The following is a 22813-nucleotide window of genomic DNA, read 5'->3' as shown; positions in this document are numbered from 1 at the left end:
AAAAGCAGATAAAACAAAAGATAATGGTCTATTGCATAGTTCTGTCATGCAACTGACAAGAATAGGTCCCAAATCAAGATAAAAGTTAAAACAAATGCATCTAGCATCTTGAAAGCCAGTGTCAGATATAAAACTTTCTTCCACTCATGAAAATCTCTACACTTCTTTGGGACTGATTGTCTAGTACCTACCTGCACTGGCATGAAGGAGCAGAAAAGCCCAGTAGTGACAGACCCCAGTCTTTCTGCAAGACAGGAGCCTCCTCCACTAGCCTCTCCAGTTTAAGTTCTGATTGTGAACTAAACACACCTTCCTTGCCCAACTTCGGAAGGACCCCTCCCCCCCTCAAAAAAAGTCACTCTTAGGGTATTTTCTTTGTAAAGACCAAAACATGTGCTTTCCAAAGTTTCAGTAAGTTCTCTTCCTAAGAAAACAATTGACTGCTTTCACATCATTTATTTCAAGAACAGTATAACTCCATCAATAAAACTAGCCAGCGGGGCAACTTCTCTCCTTTATGAATGATATAAGACGTTTGCGGCCTTCTCTTGTGCAGAAGTCACACAATTACCAAAATTTACACAGATTCGAGATCTGTGTAAATTCGAGATCGATTACTTTGATAGTGTCACAGAAATGAACCTGTCTGCCTAGCCTAACCTTGCAATTAAAGCCTAACAATCTTTAAGGTGGGCAGAACGCAAGCTGATGAAATATTAAAAGACAATTCGACACAAAGCCCGGGTCAATCAATTTTGTGTGTGTCCCTAACAATTAAAACTTGAACCTCATCACACCGAAATGACAATCTTATGCTCCATTCAAAACCCGGAACTGCTTTATCCATTTGTACTTCACACTGACTGACAAAGAGGAAAAGAACAGAAAAAAGACCCTATCACTTCCAAAGTCATAAACCCCCCCAAATAAAGAGTAAACTCAAACTCAGACACCAACATCACTGCATCTTCACCAGGGATTAACGGAGGAAGCCGGACCTTCCCCACATGAACAGCACCCACAGAAGCGTCAAGAATGTCCCCAGATCCAGTTGGCACACATTCTACATTCTGCATTCAGCATGTAACAGCCATTCCGCTCACAGCCTTGCATTTCATGCACCAATGTTGGTTGTTAGAGGACATTTCTGCGCTGGCCGGAGCGTTTCGGTTCGCTTTGTCCTGGGATCTGCGGGACAGTTTCTGCCCTTCGGAAGTGAGCACTAGAGCTGTGGCTTCCAGACAATCCCCCGCGTTACAGCTCAGGCTTGCAGCTCCCTTACTCTCCCCAGCCGGCTCCATATTGCTGGGCAGGTCGCTGCAGTCTCGTCCTTCGCTACTAAACAACTGGATGTCCCGGCGGCTCCGGGACCCCATTAAATATGCCTGGAGCAACCTGCGGGGCCCGACGGCACGCGCCGCCCAGCCGGGCCCCGAGGCACACTTCCCCCACCCCGGAAGAGGAGGGCGGCAAACTTCGGAGGGCGGGGGCTGGGGACGGGCTCCGGGGACCACCGACGCCCCGCCCGCCCGCCCCGGGAAGGGAAGCGGCGACCCCGGCTGCAGCTGGAGGGCGCGGGGGGAGGCGCCGCTCCTTCCCGCGAACGCCAAGGCAGCGCCAGAGCGCTCCGGCGCGGGGAGAGGCCCTGGAGCACCGCCACCCGGCACGCGGAGACCCCGGGAAGCGCGCGGTGACAGAGAGGCAGCGGGGAGCCCCAGGGCGGCGGCAGCTCCGGGGCGAATGCGCGCGGCGCGTGCAGGACCAGCCCGCGGACGGGGAACGGGAGCCGGGCGGCGGCCGGGGGCGCGCAGGACGGCGGCGGCGAGCGAGGCCCGCGGCCGCTCCGCAGAGCGGGTGATGCCGCTTCGGGAGGTCCGACAGCCGCCCCGTCCCCCCGCCTCGGCTCTGCAAAAGGAGAAGCGGCTGCTGGTGACAGGAAGAGACGGCGGCAGCCGCGCGCACGCACCTCCTCCCCCTCCCGAGCGCACACGCCCGGCCCCGGCGCGGCCGCCTACCTCCCCGCCGGCCGGCTTCCTTCCTCCGCGGGGCGCGGGCTGCAGCGGCGGCCTCCTGCGCTCACGGCTCCCCCGGCCTGTCCCGCGGCTTCGACCCACCGGCCGCTCCTGATCCGAGCTCGTCGGCGCCCACCTCCCGCCGCCGCCCGCGCTGCAGCCGCCGCTTCCTCCAACTCCGCTCCAGCTGCTCGCGGCTCCTCTCCGAGCGCCCGCAGCCCCAGCGCCCCGCTCGGCCCCGCCCCCGGCCCGGCCCCGGGCTCCCCGCCCCCGGGCGCGCGCCAACCAGCGCCCGCGGCTCCGCCCCTCTCCGCGGGGGCCGCGCCCCCGGCGCTGCCACTCACCGCGCCGGCCGCGGGGCCCGACGGCGGGGCGGAGCTCCGGCCCCGCGGACCCTTCCTGCCGCCGGGCCAGCCTTCCGCCCCCTGCCGCGGGGATGCCCTGGACGGCCCGGCCGCGCGCTTCCTGCGCTGCCCAGCCCGGTCTGCGGCCGGCCGGCCGGCCGGCTACTGCCCGCCAGGGGCGCAGCGGCCGCCGGGCGCCTCCGGGACCCGCGGTCGCGGGGCCCGGGAAGGTCGCGGACAAGTTCAGACTCCCCGGCCGCGTCGCTAGCGGGAGTGTCCGGAGCCAGCCCCACTCTCTCTCGAGCCCCCAGCGCCCCAGCAGAGCGCTTGGGGTGGGGAGGACTAGGATCGCAGGGTTGCCGGAGCTGGAAGGCCCTGCAATTCCCGGCCTCGCCGGCACAGCCTGGGGAGTGGGCGGGAAAGCCTTGCCACTCCGCGCGGCGCCCGGGGGTGAAGGAGGGGTGAAAGGGTGAACTGCAGGGACCGGCGCCCGCAGCCTGCCGCGAGCTCCAGGAGCCGGGCACCGCCGCCGCCGGGAGTTAGGCAGGTCCGCGAGAAGGGAAGTTCTCCGAGGAGGGCGCGCGCTGGCTGGCCCCTTCCCATCTAGAAATGACAGAGCAAATGGAGCTCGCTAAGGCCAACCAAGGGCCGCCTCGTAGCTCTTGGGGTCGGAGCAGCAAGCTCACGTGAATGATTTTGTCTGCTAAATGTGTTCGCTTTCAAAGGCAGATGCAACTAATAATCGCTCATTAAGTTGCTCAAGAAAAATCTGGTGCTGCTTCAAACCTGCCACGAACCGGTTAGATTCTGGAATGCCCGCATCTTGTGCACCGCTTTTCCCCATTAAAATATACACGTGTCCACTTTTTATAAGTCCTTTTCTCACATCCTTTTTCTGCCGTTTTGAGACTTGCTCCCACCCAGTCTGCTTGCACTAAAGCCCTTTTTACAGCTCTTCCTTAGTTTCCTTGTAGGAATATTATTTTTTTAACCAATCAGACTTTTGTCAAACTTTTTGGAACTGTGGGCGTTGGAAGTACAGGAAATAGCATCCTGAATTTATTGACTGTCCTTAGAAAATATAATTATCTTTAAAGGTGACTCACATTCTAACGGAAAAGTTGTGCTTTATGTTGTTCAGGCACTGGGGTTTCTATTATTCCAAAACGTCTCTTGAAGTGGAGACATAAAAACAAATAGTTACCCACACGTTTAAGAATTCGACTTATCTAACAGTAAATATGAGTTTACCGAGCTACATCCGTCCCACCTACTTTATGAAAAGGACCTTCTACATTGTTTGAGCTTTGTAAATGGAAGGAGGCGTCTCATCCTGCAGTAGAATTACTTTGATCCAATTCAATAAACTGAGACATCACTGCTGTGATGGTCACAGTGTTTCCTTCGGTCTGAAGAAACTCTGAACACGAAAACATTAGCAGCTGTCTCCTCCTTTGTACATGAGTTCCTGGAAAGAGTCTTAGGTACAAACCTAAAAATAACAAGAAGTCCTTAATTGAGCTCCCTTTCTTAGTATTCTGCAATTTATTTCCAATGTATGTTGTATGTAAAAAATTTTGTCCATCGTAATTAGACACATTGCACAAGTCCAATTGGTGTGTCATGGAAGGGCAAGAGTCCTCTTTTTTCTTGAAACTAAGTAATAGCAGTATGTATGATCTGAGTTAAATTGATACCTTCCCCCCATATCACTAATTTCAGTATTTCTATTTCCCATTGAATTCAGTGAAATAATAAAACAAAAGCAATACACAATATTTAAACTCCCACTTCCCCCAAATACCTTTTCCTTTAATCTTCTCTGCCCCCCCATCCCCCAAATGCGATTGTTAGAAAAGCCATGTGTTGAGACTATGAGAACCTCTAGGTCTTTGGACCAGCCATGCCATCATCTGCCGAATAGGGAGATAATCTCGTTGGAAAGAGCAATTCTCTTGTCACTGAATTAGAAATGCTGGGGGCAGAGCCCAGCAATCTATTTAAATAAGCCTTCCAAGGGGCCTGATACACACTAGGGTTTTGAGAACCACTGCTCTAGGCAACACAGGCTGGAAACCACTGCACTAAAATGCACAAATGAACACACAAACCACCGTCCAATTGGTTGACTGGCAGGTGGTGCTGCCACTGAAGAGCTCAAAATGTCAGAGCTCAAAATTTCCCAAAGGAAGACAGGGGTGTCATATACAACTGGTGACAGGGAAGATGGTTTAAAAATCAGAGCCAAGGGAGTGAAGGACTCCAATACCTTGAGAGACATCTAGTAGCCACAGCAAGCTGAGAAGTGCCCTTCCTAAGGAGAACCCATTGGAATCTCTCACTGTCAACAGCACTTCCAGTTATTCAACAACATGAGTTCTAGAATGTGCTTCCATTAGATTTGAAACCCAGGTTGAGATTTAAAAAAACAAAATAAAACAAACACAAATACCTAAGAGCTTTACTTCAAAGAGAGGTCCACAGAGAGACAGTAATGACACCACCTTGGAACTTGCTAGGTATACAGAATACAGGCCCTATTCTGGACCTACTGAATCACAGTTTACGTTTTAACAAGATTCCCAGGAGATTCATATGCAAGTTAAACTTTGAGATGCTCTGCCTTAGAAAGGGGTGCTCAATTTTGGCTACTCATTTGGAAGCTTATAAAAATCCCAATGTCTGGTCTGCACCCCAGATATATATTAAGATCTTTGGGGGTGGAACACAATTATTAGTGGCTTATAAAGTTCTTCCCATGATTCAATGGGAAGCCACATTTAAGAACATGAGACCCTGGAGGACTCAGGTAGGGAAGGAGCTGTCAGAAAAGTCAGCTGGGAAGACAGGAGTCCAAATGGCTGTTCTAGAGGGAGCAGCTGTTACTGGAGTTGAGCTGGTTGTTGCCACATAGGAATGTAAACCCAGATTTGCCAGACCTCATTTTCAGAGAGACGCTGGAAATTCAGAAGTTTATGGGCAATTTCTCAATTATTAAATGCTGGATATTTAACTCAACATGTTTTGAAGCCCTGGTTAGGGCACATAAGCATGATGTCCAACAGTTTACAGGTTTATAAAGCTGAACATCATAAAACTAAGTGAGCCTGAAAAGGCAGGCAGGGGGAGAGAGGGGAGGCATCCAAAAAGCAAACTACCTTGCTGAAAAGGCTCATGTATTTTGAATCTTCTGTTCTTTAGCACCAAACATTGCAGGCATCGGTAACGAGTGAAATACCAATGCTCACAACCCACAAATACTGTAGAATTTTACCCAATGTTTTTGTTTTCCTTCTCTCCTCCTCTGTTCACTGAAATGTTTGGGAGAGAAAATAACCCATGTTTCACTTGGTTTAAAATCTTCCACCTTTGTGAGTTAACCTGGTGAAACAGATACTAAGAGAAAGATTTAAAAAAAAAATGACTGATGCTTCCTAGTGGGGTGAGAAGCATTCAGAAGGCCAATAATACTGTAATTCTCATTCTGTTGTTTTGGAGCTTGCACGAGCTGTTAATTACATTGAAGGTTTAGGAGGAGGCAACTTCTTGAGTCCCAGCAAACACTTCTGCTCACAAACACCTTTACTCAAGTTTCCTGGTCCTCACCATGCTCCAGCCTGATGTCTCTTTCAGCTCTTTACTTCTCATGATTTGGTAATAAAACCAAGCAATATGATGGAAGTGTATGAAATACCTTATTGATACTTTCAGTTACATTTTACTCAGTATTTACTCTCATAGAAGCCTGACATAGAAAGTTACAATATAGCCATCTCAGTAAACCTGATAAAATTTGAAACAAAACCAGAATTTTTACATAGTTTCTTAAATGAAAGGGCTGCTTGTTATTTTTGTGTAACTCTGGCAGCTAATATAGACTTTCTGGTACATAGTGGACACTCAATAAGGGAAAAAAGATCTGTAGGGCTAGAGGAAACTCACCACTGAGTTATTTTATCTGTGACAGTTAAGAAGATGAAATACTAGTGCTGTTCATGCACAACCTCTGAGGGGCTGAATGACTTAGAGACAGATGTGGGGACAGAGCTACCTGTGCTGCCAATTCAAAAGAGCCACTAAATCATTACTAGGCACAGAGCAATGGGAAAACTTTATAGGAAAAAATGAACTTTGATGCTGAAATCTTACCATATAATAAATTGACTGGAAATGGATCATTGACCTAAATTTAAGAGCTGAAACAGTAAAAATTTTAAAATAAAGCAGCCTTGGAAAATATTTCTTAAATATTAGAACACAAAAAGCATGAATTAAAGAGAAAAAAATCAATAAATTGGATTCCAAAATTGAAAAGTTTTGCCACAATAAGATACCACTTCACACCTGTGAGAACAGCCTGTATCAAAAAAGACCAGAAACAAGTGCTGGAAAGGCTGTGGAGGAAAAGGATCTCTCTAACACTGTTGGAATGTAGACTGATCTAGCTCCTATGGAAAACAGTATGGAGGTTTCTCAAAATATTAAAAATAGATCTACTACATGATCCAGCAGTTCCACTCCTAGGTATTCACCTGAAGAATGCAAAAGCACTACTTAGAAAGAACATGTACTCGTCTATGTTCATGGCAACACTATTTACAATAGCATTATTTACAAACAACCTAAGTGCTCAAAGACAGATGAGTCAATTAAGAAAATGTGGTATATATACACAATGGACTACTACTCGGTTATAAAAAATGATGCACTCTTGCCTTTTGTGATAACATGGATAGAACTGGAAGGGATTATGCTAAGTAAAATAAGTCATAAGGAGAAAGATAAATCACTCATGGTGTCACTTATACGGAGAGGGTTTGCAGAGAAACAAAATAAAGATCAGATAAAACCAAACCAAAAACAAACCTTAGAAGTTTGACTGTAGGACTGAGGCTATCAAAAGGGTAGGGAGTGAAAAGAGAGTAAAGTGGGGAGGGGGCACAATGGACTATGGTAAAGGACTTTTGGTACTTTGGTGGTGGGTGTGGCACAGTAACACACCTGCAGAGCTGTGATCCTACGCCTCTGAATCATATACAATGTTGTAAACCAGTGTTACCACAATAAAATTAATTTTTAAAAACTGAAAAGTTTTACTCTTCAGAAGACATTGTTGTGAAAATAGAAAGTCACATTTTGGCAGAAAATATTTTCAAAATATAGTTGATCCTTGAACAATGTGGGTTTGAACTCCATGAGTCCACTTATACATGGATTTTCTTATAAACAGATGATAAAAATGTATAGTATTGACATAGGCCAGTACCATAAATGTGCTTCCTCTTAAATTTTTCTTAATTCTTTTATCTAGCTTTACTGTAAGAATACAGTATATAATACATCTAACTTACAAATATGTGTCACAGCAGGCTACTAGAAGTAATTAAGTTATACTTGAATTTTTGACTGCATAGGGGTTTAGGATGCCTAACTCCAGCATTGTTCAGGGTCAACTGTATATCCAACAAAGAACTCTTATTCTAAAAACACTCTAGATGTATTTATATGCTAAGAACTCTCAAAACACAATTAAAAAACAAGCAAACATCACAGCTTTTAAAAATGGACATCTACAGACTCTTTCTCAGACTGCTTCACCATGTGTTAACTGCTATAATTTCTTTCTTTCTCAGATGACCATCTTTTCCCAAAGTTCTAGAGCCACCTGACTAACAAAAGCAGACTTCTCATATCCGTAAGGACTGCCAATTGAACTAAAGAAGCAATTCTAAAACATTCTATCTTTTTATTTGAAAAGGAGCTTGTTTTTGAAAAGTGACAAGAAGTATAAACACAACGAAAAGCAAGTTAACAAATTATATTTCTTGGTGATTCAACTAATTGAAAATTTAGCCTGGAGTTGATCATATCCCACAGCCCAGCTTGGAGCTCTGGCACACATTGTAGGAGTTCTGTTACAGCTGAGTGGGTCAAAAGATTTGCTTAAATATGCTCGTGTTGGCATTGCCAGCATAGAAATTAAGGGCAAAGTCACACCGATAGATAATGAGCCCTTTATCAAGGAAACTGTTGGACAATCTCACTGCTCAGAAAGAATTTTTCAAAAGAAATCCCAGCCTTTGTTCCCTCAACTGGAAGGGATCCAGAACTGTCAGCGCTTCTGACAGAACCTAGCCCCGAGTATTCAGACAGTCTCACAGAATAAAGGAAACACATCACCATCAGCCTCCCCAATCTAGTTCCTATCACACAGCTTTTTCTCTGGGTCTGGCCAAACTGTGTGTACAAAGAAAACACTCAAATCAGGTGAGGCTGTGTGCTGACAGCACCAATTTTTTCTAAAATTGGTTAGAATCTTGTACTTTAACACTCAAAATCCTCACTGGGTGGCTATAGCACAAAGTTAATAAAGATTTCCTTCCTTTAGTTAGGAATAAAATGCATTTTGAAAGAAAGGCTACTTATGATTTAGGATGCTCTGTGGGTTATTAATTCCTCTAACCATCACTGTGTCTGAAAAACAGATCTTATGTTTTATGTTTCAAGAAGGAGTCATGCTTGTGATAATAAGTTTTAAATTGGGTTTTCATGTTTACTTTATTTGATGCACCCACCCTGGGTTGTAGGAGAACATGCTTCTAATTTCCACTTTACAGATGAAGAAACAGATTTGGGAAAGTTACATGATTTGGCCTGAGACCCACAGACGAAGCAGCAGAACCACATATCCACTTAGGCCTCTGACTCCAGGGCACACATAGCCTCCTTGTTCAATAACGCCTCCCTCAGGTTCATGTGCTCCCTCAGGTTCATGTCCCGAATCTGTGACGTGCCACTTCCAGCCAACTTTCAGTCCTTAACCATTGTCAGTATCAACTGATTAGCATCTCCAAAATCAAAGAGAAACTTGGGAAGGTCCCAAAAGGATTTGGGCTGATCCACATTGAATTTTTGATGTGTGGGATCACCCCTCATCGCTCTGCTTGGGTAATCTTGAATTGTAGAGTTGCCAAGTGCCTTGCATCTAGTTTAGCACTCTCATTTCTCAGATAAAGAAACTGTGTCCCAGGGAAGTTAGCTGTCTCCATGTTACGGAGTTAGTGATGTTCTATCTATGTCGCACAGTTGGACAGTGACAGCACCATGAACAGAAGAACCTCAGACTCCTAAATCCAAGACCAGGTCCACTGTTTTAGCTGGGGTCCCACTGGTATCATCCGATTTAGCAGGGCCTGATAAATACTTGCCAAATGTAATAGGCACCATTGACTTATTGAAGAAAAGATTTATGACTCTTATATGTGATTACAAGGCTGTCAACAATGCCCTTGTGAAAGATTAATAATCACGTCTATCATTAAGGCACTGTGCCACAGGAAAAACAGAAGCATCCAGGCTGATGATACAATCTAAGGTAAAACATATTTGAACCTGAAATGCTATAGAATATTCTACCATACAATACCATGGAAAAGGAGTTGGCAGCCTTATTTTTTGGCTTTTTTTTTTTTTTGGCTTTATTTTCAATCACTGAATTAAAAGGGGAAGAAGAGTATGCATCTATTCCCAGGCCACTTACCTGACCATGAGTGTGGGCACACACACCCCCATGATCACAGACACCACCTCCAATCTGCATGCAGTCCATGATGGCCCCCATTAAAATGGTTTCCGAATATTTCCTTCATTCAGAAAGTCTCTCTTTACCAATCTCTGTAGTACCTAGGATTCTCCCTAGCAGGAATTCAAGTACTCTGACTGAGACCGCCTTACCGAATAAGCTTTACCTTATTCATTCTTTCTCAGAAGCAGGTTCAGAGTCTTTGGCTCTCTCATAGGCAACCTTGCAAAGACTACAAGACCATTTGTCTTTAGATTCACAGCCATGTCACACAGGTGAACATCACAGCCATTTGTTGGAAGCAGGTCAAGTTACTGTGCTTTTTGCCCTGGTAAGAAGCTTTGACTATATCTTTGCTTGTTTACAAGTATGAAGTTTCTGGATAGAAGAACTTCCCTACCGAGATGGAGCTCTTTTCAACTAGTGGGTGGGTGGTTCTTGCCCTTGTACCACCTTCCTTTGGAGGGGGTTATTGGGCCAAGTCCATCAACAGAAAAGAGTATACAAACGCTAAATGAAGCAGAGTACAGGGGGAGCAGTAACAACAGTAGTTAACAGCACTTATAATGCTTCCCACATATGAATTCACTGAATCCCTCTTTATAAGGTAAGTCAAATTCCATTTCTTCCATTCACCAGTATGGAAAGGATGGTGCAAAAGGTTAGGAAGCTGGCAGAACTGAGCTCTGAACCCAATTCACTTGGTTCCAGATAGCAAATCCTAAGTCGGGGATGGCAAACTCTGAAGGCCAATTCTGGCCAACCACCTATTCTTGTTAATAACCCCTGTTGTCTCCAGCTGTTTTCACACTACCACTACAGCAGCATGAACTGTATGGCCCACAGAAACCTAAAATACTTACTATCTGAATCCTTATGGAAAAAAAAAAAAAAAAAAAACCTGCTGTCTTTTGCACTAAACTGCACTAGGGAAGAATAGTCACCTCTTAAAAATGCAAACACATCTGAAGGCTAACAACATACTATCTGGAAGATAGCTGAGCATTTATCTAATTCCTTCCAATTCTTTTAAAGATGAAGAAACTAAAGTTGGGGGGGGCATGAAAAAAATTACCTCTAGATTATACAGAGCGATAACGGCAGAGCCACATCCAGAAGCCCAAGTCCTGGACCCACAGTTCTGCTGTGCTTGAGATAACACCTCAATTTTCAGTTGGGACTTTAGCAGAGGTTAGCTGAAAATGAGCAATGAGCAAGACGGGAACATATGATAGGTAACATCCAGAAGATGAAGAAATTAACAGACATACAAAGACACAAAAAGGGAGAAACAGTTTGTGCTGATAAAGGGGTACAAGGCACCCAAAACAAACTACATCCACTTCACAATTTCGTCAAGTCAGTCCTCGCACAAACACTGAGGCCCACCTGGACTTCCAATCTCTGACTTCTTAGTCTATGTAGATTGTCTGGATACTGGACACTCTAGAATTGATTATTTTATAAACTCTGTTAACTATGTATTTGTTTAATCCCATCTGGATTACAAATTCCTGGGGAGAAATTTTAAAGGTCATAAACTCACAAGGTATAGAGTCTGCAAAGAGTGCCACACCCTGAGAAGTCAGAATGGAAATATGGACCTAACTGTTTCCTAGTATTTTTTAATGCCTATCCATAAAAAATCCATAAGAGATTTTTATATATGATTCCATTTGTCAGTAATTTGTAAAGCTATCATTTTATCTCAGTGCTTCAAAAGACTACACTGTCAAAACCAGTTTCTTCATGGCTTGTCAAGTAACATGTACTTTATTTTTAGGGGAACAAAGTACATGTTCCCCCAAATGCAACTGAAATCTCAAATTCTGCTGCTTCTTTTAGGGTATGAAAGAGTCTTCATATTAATCAAATACTAATGAGAATCAAAAGAGCTAGAATTTGTTACATAATTCTCCATAGATAGAAATGCAAATGAAATTTAATATCACAATATTTTCAGAACTAGTGCAATCCTTTGTTTAAATAATCAATTTTAAAACTTCAAATTACATACAAATGCAAATCTATTGGCAGCCATCACTAATATGAAATATTAGAAATTTTGGAAACTTCAGGTCATAATAAAAACACTAATCCAGAGAGATGAAATACTTTGTAAACATCTATAGAGGAAATATTTTGTAAAATTATCCATGTTCTTGGAATCTTCAGTTAGATATTAAAGCTCAAATGTGTAAATTTACTCAACTGGGGTATAATGGAATTCATCAACTATTTGTCTAACCCCTGCTTTTCCAGGACTTGAAATCCCAGGTCCAGTCCCTGGCACTAGCCTGGGGATGTTCATTTCTACCATAGATCAGTGGGTACATGAACCAATGGTGGATGCTCATCATCTTGTGCCTGGTCCTAATTCATGGCTGAAGTTCATTGTGTGTCGAGGAGCACATCTGACAGAGCTGAGCTGATGAGCCCCTTCCCCTGGAGTTTGGATTTCCTACTGGGTCAGGAGAGTTTCCCTTTGATGCCTGAGCTTTTAGACTGAAACATCTGAAGTTGGTAATTGCCATGTTTTCTTTTAGGTTGACCAGAGAAGTGATGGAAGCTGATTTGTGAGAGGAAAGAGAAGGAAGAACTAAGCAGATATACAGAAAGGAAGAAAGGAGTTTGTGATTTTAATTTTTCCTGAAACCTAGCAGCATATTTATCTTTTTCCAAGAGTTACACACTTATGTTCCTTTATTTAAGCTTACTGAAACAGGATTTTTGTTACTGGCATTAAATATCTTAAGAAATACAAAATGTAAAAAAAAAATTAGGAAGATAGAACTGAAACAAATTTGCTAGGAAAATATGTGTATTTAGTAGGAAATTTTATTTACTAATCCGTAAATGTCTTCAAGCTACAATTGAAGTCAGATTAATCAGGCCAATGACTTGGCCTTAATAAATGCTCAGTAGTTTTGTGGTTTGTTTGTGTTAATGAAAAAGAAGGGAGGATAGGTGAGTGACGTATTGATGACCTAGAGACAAGAGAAGTAAAAGACAGGACGAAGTGAAATATGTCACAGGCCAAAATTGAAGCCTCACCCCCACCTAATCATGTCTGCTCTAGACGTGCCCCTCCCTTAACACACAGCAGAATGCCCCAGCCTGTCCAGAAGTAATCAGTTTCCCTTTTTCTCTATATTGAATCCCTCAATCCCCCAGTCCCCATGGTTCAACTGGAAATCTCATATATTTCACTTTCACTGCTGCGATGCCAATCCAAAATTGCATCATTTACAGTTAATTTTCCTCCTTTCTGAAACCTCTCCATCCCTAGCATTCTTAACTCCACAGTCCTAGCCAAAGAAAAGTATATCTTGTGATATACTCCATCTCCCTGAACACACATAGCACAACATATTCGCTTTTAATCATTTCTTTCTTCACAGTAAAATTATCTGGAGTCTCAAAACAAAACAAAACTTATACCTGGGTCTCGCTTCCAGAAATTAGTATTTGAGTGGGAGTCTTTTATTGGCATTTTACAAATGCCCTCTACCCCCAGTGATTCTGATTTGCACCAAGAATTGCAAGAGCCACTCTCGATACACAAGCCAAGTTCCTTCACCTGGGCTGTGCAGTCCTACTGCCCTTGCTTCTCTTCCCTCATCACACACCACATCCCCATCCTCTGTTCTTCAGTCACGCTGGCTGCCACTCCATTCCTCAGAGTCATCAGACTCCGTCCTGCCTGTGTACAGAGCCTCTGAGGAACTTCTTTCTGTGGAGCTCTTCTTTTTCTCCCAATCTACCCTTTGCACCATTTCCTCCAGGAAGACTTCCTTGACTTCCCTGAGTAGGTCCACTCCCCGTTCCGAGTTCACTGCCCTCTGGACTCTTCCTTTATAGCACCTTTCTCAGGACAGCTTTACATTTATATGTAATTCTTTGAATAATGTTTGTCCACCCCTTTAAACTCTGCGAGGGCAGGGCCATGTTTGCTTTCCTCGTCACCTTATCTCCAATGCCTAGCCTACTTCCGGCAGAGGAATCCCTCTTTATTTGTGACAAAGACCAAGTGGGGAGATGGCTGAGAATTTAAAATTCAGTATCGAAATTTCATTTACAAAGAAATAAGAACTTCGCAGGGAAAACACAAGGCTTGAGTGGAATGGACAGTACTCAACTCAAAAGGGCATGTGAGCAACTCTCTTAGGAATCTGCCCATACTCATTCTTGAGTGTTGACTTTCACCTACAATAAAGTTCCTTTCTAATTCACAGGGGAAAAAAGGGGGGGGGGGGCTTGTGGTTGATGGTAGATTTCAAATGGAAGGAGTAAGGCGTAAAAAGCTTGGTGAAGAGTCTGCAGCAGGGGCCTCTGATCCTACCAGGTCTGGTCTTCCATTTCATCCCCATAGAAGCTGCTGACAGTTTAAGCAGCATGGTCAGAAAACAAAACAGAACCTTTGAGGGCTTGGGTGGAAGAAGACCCACCTAACTAACAGATGTTTAGTTTGGTGGTTTGACTTGGAATCAGACTCCTTAGCTTCAAATCCTTGCAAGCAGCTCTGCTACTTACTTGATAAGTGACCTTTGGATAAGTTACTTATGTTTATTAGGTTTCTGTTTCCAGATGGTAGCACAAGGACCACAGCAATACCTACTTTCTAAAAGTTTTGTAAGATGCTAGCAATACAATCTCATCAGTGTGGTAATTACACATACAATGAATTCTACCTAACACAAACACAAAATAATCTTCTCTTACTCCTATTCTAAGAACTCTACAAGGTTCCCTGTTTTAACTTTTGTGTCGCTTGATCTGTAGTTGGAGCCCCAGAAGGTGCATGCTCTTAACTGCTGCAGACACACCCCCATTGCACAAGTCAACTATCGTCAAATGAGAAAAGCCTGCTGGTTTTTGAGTTAGACCAAAGGGCAGTCCATTTATGATTTCGGAATTTCAGATGAATCAGTACTGTGCAGATGACGTGAGCTTCAACTGTGTGTACTACGACATCACTTTTGGGTGAGAATGCCTGTGAAGTTGTGCTATAACGTCATGCCCTGTAATGCCTGGAAAGGCAAGTGTGTTACTTTCAGGAGTAGAGATGGAGAGCTTGTAGCAGCTTCCATTCCTAGTATGGCCACAGAGGTGACTATGCTTCATGGAATGTACTTCTCCCTCAACCTCAACTCCTTACCACTGTGATAACACCCCCAGGACAGGGCTATGGAGACATTCTACTTACTCACATGCCCTGGAAGGAAATATTTTGAGCACACAGTCATACCTGAAGCCTTCAAGAATTGAATAATTTACACATCCTTGGAAAAACAGGGCTAATCAGAAAGTCATTTCTGTTACACAATCATGCAAATTTCACCTGCAATATCAACTGGTTTAGCTCATTGAAGAGTAGCTTATTTTATGTGTCGACTGAACTGGGCCTCTGCTGTCCAGACATTTGGATAAGCATTATTCTGGTTGTGTCTGTGAGGGGAGTTCCAGATGAGAATAACATTTGCATTGGTACACTCAGAAAAGCCACGGGCCTTCTAGTGTGAGCAGGTCCCATCCAATCACTTGAGGGATTGAAGAGAACAAAAAATAAGCGGATGTAAGAGGAAAAGTCTCCCGCCTGCTGCCTAGAGCTGGGGCATCGTTCCCCACTCCCTGTTCCCGCCACTGGACTCAAACTAGAACATTGGCTTTTCCTGGGTCTCAAAACTCCCAACTTTCAAGCTGGGATCAAATCATTGGTTCCTAGGCCTTTAGCCTCAAATTGGGACTAACCATAGCTCTGCTCATCTCCAGCTTGCTGACTGCAGATCTTAAAACTTGTCAACTTCCACAATCACATGAGCCAATTCCTTCTACTACACCTCTTTCCATACATTAAATTTTTTTTCCTATTGGTTCTCTCTGGAGAATTCTGATCAAACTTTTTTGATCAGAAACTTTTTCTCCTTTAGTAAATTCAGGCGGCCCAAGGTTATTCAGTTTCCCCTTACTAAGGGAGATTCAGGGTATTTAAAACATAAATACATTTTTAGAGGAAAATGAACAATGTGAACAAGTGAGTCACGAAACAGTGCTGGGAGGAAGAGTGGGCAATACTGAGTGCTCATCCTATAAACCAGTCAGTTTCACAAACGCCAGTTCTATGAACTAAAGGTGTATTTACCGACCAAAGAAATTAGTTTAAGAACCAGCCCCGCACACTACTTTTATCATTTTTAATAAATATGGGGTTTATGAAGTAGAAAGAGCCTTAATTATGGCCCTGACAGGCCAAGGCAAAGTAGAGTCTTATATCAATTCTTGACATTACTTCTTTTTCATTATAAAACATTGTTCTGTCAGTCACTGTTTAGGGTTCTAAATTTATCAAAAATGATAGAGTCACGGGGGTTAGTTCATTTTTGCTAAGGGTGAGTCCACCTGTTGATCTCAATGAGAGACATTTCCTCCTCTACCTTTCTATCCATTATATCTGGGCGATTGAGATATGTCAGAGCCCAGAAAGATCTCACCAGGAGACCATGGGACTCTATATTGCTCTCTTTAGATATTTCAGAAAAGCTAACTTCCTGGCTTTTTCCCTGTCTTACATCGAAGTCTTGTTGTTGCTAAGGGAAGCTGTAAAAACTTCAAAGGACATGGTGTGATTTCTTCCCTTAAGTTAATTAACTGGTTGGTCACTTAGAAAATTCTATTACTCTTCTTGATGGAACTACATTGATGTGAGGTCAGATAGGTGACTTGATTTTCTGTCTTCCTGACCCAGAACAGCTAGGATGGTGTACTACACTGTGTAAGCTCACCAACTGGACACAGTAGGTGACTGTCACAGATGGAGGCAGGCTCAGGACATCTCCATTTCCTTCAGGCCTTTTATGTAAATCGCAGGAAGCCTTGCAGACTCAGCCCAGATGCAGAAACAACACTGTCTCATAATGAAAAGAAGTAATGCTGAGAATTTGACATAAGACTCTATCTTTGTCACTTAGTGGTGTCACTTAACTTCTCTGGGTCTCAGCTGTAAAACTGGAGTGGGGGTGTGGAGGATTGAGGGGAGAGAGAGAAAGGGAGGATGCTAGGACCACATCCTAAAATTTACCTTTAAAAACCCAAGCTCCTCTGTTATCTCCAGAGTGTTTTATCAGTGCAGTAACCGCTCAACTTAGCAAAAGTAAAAACTTGGCAGCCACAGCTCCCCTCAGCAGTGCTTTTGGTCCACCTGCCTGTTCTGCTCCCCACTCTGTCTCTGCTGAATCCTCTCACCCTCCCGCGCCTCTGGCCTATACCCCAGTTCTTGCATAAATAAAAATAAATCTTAAAAAAAAATTGGCAGCCATAAAGTCCTTTCTCCTGTTGGATGACAAGTTATTTAGTTCAATAACTATTTTGGAACACTCTCTAACACAGACCCATATTCCAGGTTCTAGGGGAACAAAATGAACTCACAAACTTGTGGGCTCTTGGGGGGAAGATCCATGCTGCTAGTTTAAGATAATACACACTCAGCTATTTTTTTAATAGGAAAACACATGCATGATAGCATAAAGATATGCCTGCAAATTCTTTGCTCTACCTCCAAACTTGAAGGCCAACTTAGCCATGTGCTTTAACCAGTTAAGTCCTATGGAGGCAAAGCTGTGATGCAGAGATTGGCTGGAAAGGCTTCTGCCTGGTTCTCTGGGAACACTCATTATGGGGGAAACCTCCCCTGAGCCCCACTTGCTAGTGCAGGTGCTCTGTTAGCAGGCCCTGCTGAGCTCCCAGGGGACATCTCAGATGGGGACCTGTGAGAGAGCAGTGGAGCCTCTGATGACTGGAGCCCAGCCCACTCTGATAATATCAGCACGTCCTAGTCAGGACGCAAGCTAGAAAACTGAATTTTTTTTTTTTCCTCAAAAAGGTGGTTCTGGGTGACATGTTTTGCTGCAGTAACAGTAATCACAACAGTATCTTCACCAATAGAATTCTTAAGAAAACTAATTCAGAATCAAAATTAACACAGAAACATTTCTATGACAATAACATTTTCTAGTGGATCAATAGTCCATGCTCACCAAGAGAATAATAAAGTGGTTTAAGAGACCTAAAACTCTCATAAATCAAGTCATGCAATGTTCTAAAATGTCTTTTTTTTAAGCCTTGAAAAGCAGATTGAGTTTCCTAAAACTAAAAACACATCCTTGAAACATTGTATTCTAAACAACAACAAAAAAATCAACTTAAGAAAAATAAAAACCAAGATGACCTTTTAAATAACAACCACAGTTGTCCTATGTCACATTATCAGTGCTCTTCAGGACAACTGAATTTTTTGTTTTAGTTTGGGGAAAAAAAAAGTCATCCTGAGTCTTTATTTCCTCTAACCACAGTGAAACACATTCTGGCCTGCTGATCAGAGGAAAAACATGGGGAGATAAGAACAGTCTTTTGCCACTTCCCGTTCTGTTAGATCCTGGGCACATGATCCTATCACAAATTTGTAGATATTTTCAATACCATCAAGATTCAGGTGCTCTAATTCAATGGGATGGTGGAGAATGACATCTGCTAACAATGACAACTTCATGACTCCAGGCACCAAGCCCTTATCTAAGGACACAGCCTCTAGTCATTGCAAAAAAAAAAATCTTCATTTTAACATGTGACAATTTTAAGGTCCTATCTGGGAGAGAACCTGATAGCTAACCTTTCCTCCTCATTTCAGCTTCTCTATTTGCAAAGCAAAGTTCAAACTATCTTAACAGTCACTGCATAGTTTGGGGAAGGCTGGAAACCAGTTAAAGACAAAAACAAAAACTTGAGAATTACAAATACTAAATCAGTTTTGCAAATATGGTAGTTCTCAAAATCAACTTGCTTAAAAAAAAAAGTTCAACCTTTAAATTTTGCATTCACCATAGCCACAAAGTTTCGTACTGTGGACTTCTGTCATCTGAATTCTAATATTCACCATATAAGCAGAGTGAATGAATGTGTATGTGGGGTGTGGCAAGTCAACATGCAAGTCTCTTCAGGCCCTTTTGGGTTTGGAACTAATGAATGAAACATATGGGAGAACAAGTATTTTTGAGATTGCAATAACTATATGTGGCAAGTAAAGTCCCACACATGAAAAAAGAGAAATAAGGACTTATCTAGATAAACAAATGCACAGCAGGGTTCCTTTAAATGGCAACTCCCTTTATTTGGAGTATGCCTAAAATTATCAAAGTTTGTCTTGGGAAAAACTTTTCAGAATACTTCTATTACAGAATAAAAGGGCAAATCTGTAACAAATAGCTTTGAGTCCCAGGTCTACAGCAAAAGACATTTTAAAATTTAGCTGTTTTTCTTTGTTAATCCAACCGTAAAAATTTCCCCCATTACTTTCCCTTTCCCGGTCTGTTCATGAGGCCTCACTTTTCTCATCCTGACTTCAGGTTGCTTCCTTTCTGAGACCTTCTGATCTCTGTGACTCCTGTCTCTCTGCTGGTGGGTCCCCACTAGATGTCATTCATTTCTCTACATGCAGTCTCATGTTGGGCTGAAGCAATTGCTTATATCCTGTTTACTCCATTAGATTGTGAGCTCTATAGGGCCAAGAACTGTGGATTATTGCAGCTCGTGTTTTCATAGTTTACAGCCCTGTGGAGCGGGCACTAAGTCAATGCTGATGGGGCTGGCCCTTAGTCTGTCCACCTTGGCTTTGTTTCCTCTGCATTTCTGGCATGGAATATGTGTTTTCCTCTTAATTTTTTGTGGTTTTCACTGGATCCTTTTTTCATTCCAATTCTTACTTAATAAACATATCAGCTGGTGCAAAGCCTGCAGAAATGGATGTGTATGTGTGCATGTGTGAGCTGAGTCATTGTTATCCATTTCTAGCTTAGTTTCTTACATCCACATCCCCCCTCCCCCGACCATGTCCCATTTTCATCCTTCTTCTCATTTCCCTTTCAGAATACATGGAAAGGTGAGAAAACTTCAACTTACTACTATATTTGTACTTGCCAAATACTATGCTGAATCCAGCTGCAATTCTTAAATTATTCTGAATAACATGGTATACATCTATGAAAAATAAATTTTACTATAATCTCTAATTATAACAATCTTTTCTAATTTTTTAAGTTGTAAATAAAACTGTTCTGAACTTTCTGGTAATAAGAAATATTCCAATATCATTACAAGTAATTCTATAAGAATATCAAATGGCATGGAATTGGTCACCAAAGGTGAAAAAAAATACAGTATGAAGCTAAATAGAAAAGGATTCTATTCAGATAGGTTAAAATATCATTGTTTCTGTTTCTCTCTTCTCTATATAGATTGAAAAAAAATCAACAAATTCAGAGACATCTTACATAAATTATTCTCTTCATTATATTTCTTTTCTATATTTTTCAAAGCTATGACAAGTACTTTAAGGTAGAAAAAATTACCAACCCTATAGACCCCATCAAAAAGAGCTAATAAAAATTCAATAAAGTACTAGGATTCAAAATCAGTATACAAAAATATATTGTATTTCTATATGTAAATATGTTGTGTCTTGTATTTCTACATACTAATAACAATCAGAAAGACAAATTAGCCCCATTTGCAATTGAATCAAAAGTAATAAATCTAACCTAGTAATAAATATAACCAAGTAATAAATATAACCTAGTAATAAATATAACCAAGAAGGCAAAAGACCTGACAACTCTAAGACACTGACAACATAAACTTAAAAGGACACAAATAAAGGGAAAGATATTCCATGTTCATGGAATGGAAGAATCTACATTGTTAGAATATCTGTGATCTACAAATTCCAATGGCATTTTTCACAGAACTATAGCAAACAATCCTAAAAATTTATATATACCTACAAAGACTCAAATAGCCAAGGCAATTTAGGAAAAACAAAGTGGAAGGCATTGTTTTACTGATTTTAAACTGTAATGACAACCCCACACATATATGACCAATAAACTCACAAAAAAAGTCAAGAGAAGAGTATTCAACAGAGAAAGGAAAGTTTCTTCAACAAATGGTGATGGGAAAACTGGATAGCCACATGCAAAAGAATGAAAGTAGACTAAAATGATATACCATTCACAAAAATTAAGTCCAAGTGGATTAAAGATTTAAATATAAGACCTGAAACAACAAAAACTATTAGAAGAAAATAAAGGCAGTAAGCTCCTTGATGTTGGCAATGATTTTTTGGATCTGACACCAAAATCAAAAACAATAAAAGCAAAAACAAACAATTGGGACTATATCAAGCTAAAAAGCTTCTGCCCAGAAAAGGAAACCATCAACAAAATGAAAATGGAGTGGTATTTGCAAATCCTATCTCTGATAAAGGGTTAATATCCCAAATGTATAAAGAACTCATGCAAGTCAACAGCAAAAATTCAATCATTAAAAAAACAGGCATTGACTCTGAAGACATTTTTCCAAAGAAGACATACAGGTAACAACATGGTACATGAAAAAGTGCTTGACATTCTGATTGTAGGAAAATGCAAATCTAAACCATGCTGACAAATCACCTCATACCTGTCAGATGTACTTATGAAATAGTCAAAAAAATACAGCGTTGGTGAGAATGTGAAGAAAAGAGCCCCTTGTGCACTGTTGGTGGCAAAGTAAACTGGCGCAGCCACTGAAAAATACTGTATGGAGAGTCCTCAAAAAATTAAAAGTAGAACTATTACCATATGACTCAATGGTTCTACTTCTGAGTATTCATCCAAAGAAAATGAAGGCACTAAAAAGATTTGCATCCCTATACTCACTGAAGTAAAATTTAAAATAGATAACATATGGGTATAACCTAACTAGATGAATGAATATATATATATATATATATATATATGCCGGAATATAATTCAGCCATATAAAGAATGAAATATTTCCATTTGCAGTAACATGGATAGGCCCTGAGGACATTGTCTTAAGTGAAATAACAAATACTAGGTGTAATAAATCGGACAGAGAAAGACAAATATAGTACGATCTCGCTTATGTGTAGAATCTAAAAACAAACAAACAAAACAGCTCATGGATACAGAGAAGACTGATGACTGCCATCAGAGGTGGGGAGTGAGTTGAAATAGTAAAGGAGGGTGAAAGTTACAATTTTCAGTAATTATAAAATAAGTAACTCATGAGGATGCAATATATAGTATGGTGACTATAGTTAATAATATTACTACCTCACATATTTGAAAGTTGCTAAGAGAATAGATCTTGAAAGTAATCATTATGAATATTCATTTGTAGAAATACAGGGTGATGTTAACTAGACCTCTGATCATTTTGGAATGTATACAAATATCAAATCATTATGTTGTACACCTGAATCTAATATAATGTTATATGCCAATTATAACTTAATTTATATAAAAAAAAATCCTTAATGTTATTTACACCAAAGGGAAAAACTGAAAAATTCAAAACAGAATAGACTGGAACATTTAAAATAGAATCTACTTTTTTGGTAATGTAGCCCACGAAAACAGGTGAGTAAAGAGGTTTTATTGTAGCATATTTTTTATTGAAAAAAAGCTTTAAATGAGGCCCAAGGCGTCCATGACTCAGCTTAACCAATACCTTACACTGCCACCATTCTTTCACTGGTTCCCCCATCCCACTTTTTCTTCAATTCAGGTTTTTAAACAATTCCAGTTATCCTTTAATTGGTGGGGATATATTTTATTCCCTAAGCTTGAATTTTCTCTCTGGAGACTGCTTACATAGCCTCAAAGCTTCTGAACACCCACTGGTGTGATACAACACACGTTGCTTCTTTTGCAAGTATGTGCCTTTCAATCCCAACCCTGAGACTAATCCCATTCAAGTCCCTGTGAGTCAACATCTATCCAAGCAAAGCGATGTGGTATTTGCTAAACTTATTTCTATCT

At 41.8% G+C, this 22813-nt stretch overlaps 1 protein-coding gene across 4 annotated transcripts in view; it reads right to left on the bottom strand.

The window, feature by feature from the left end:
• PIK3R1 (phosphoinositide-3-kinase regulatory subunit 1) overlaps positions 1 to 22813 on the bottom strand; it is a 470555-nt gene that overhangs the window by 78715 nt on the left and 369027 nt on the right. Inside the window, exon 1 of one of the 4 annotated variants that reach the window (XM_037529892.2) lies at positions 2016 to 2095. The exons of 1 other annotated variant lie outside the window; for it this stretch is intronic. The gene's annotated coding sequence lies outside the window, so the exon portion shown is untranslated. 2 more of the 4 variants (XM_054688104.1, XM_054688103.1) reach the window with 2 other exon arrangements.

Source organism: Talpa occidentalis, unplaced genomic scaffold (assembly GCF_014898055.3).
Source record: "Talpa occidentalis isolate TD23 unplaced genomic scaffold, MPIMG_talOcc4v2.1 talOcc4.6, whole genome shotgun sequence".
Classification (NCBI taxonomy): domain Eukaryota; kingdom Metazoa; phylum Chordata; class Mammalia; order Eulipotyphla; family Talpidae; genus Talpa; species Talpa occidentalis.
This window is presented reverse-complemented; position numbering and strand designations above follow the sequence as displayed.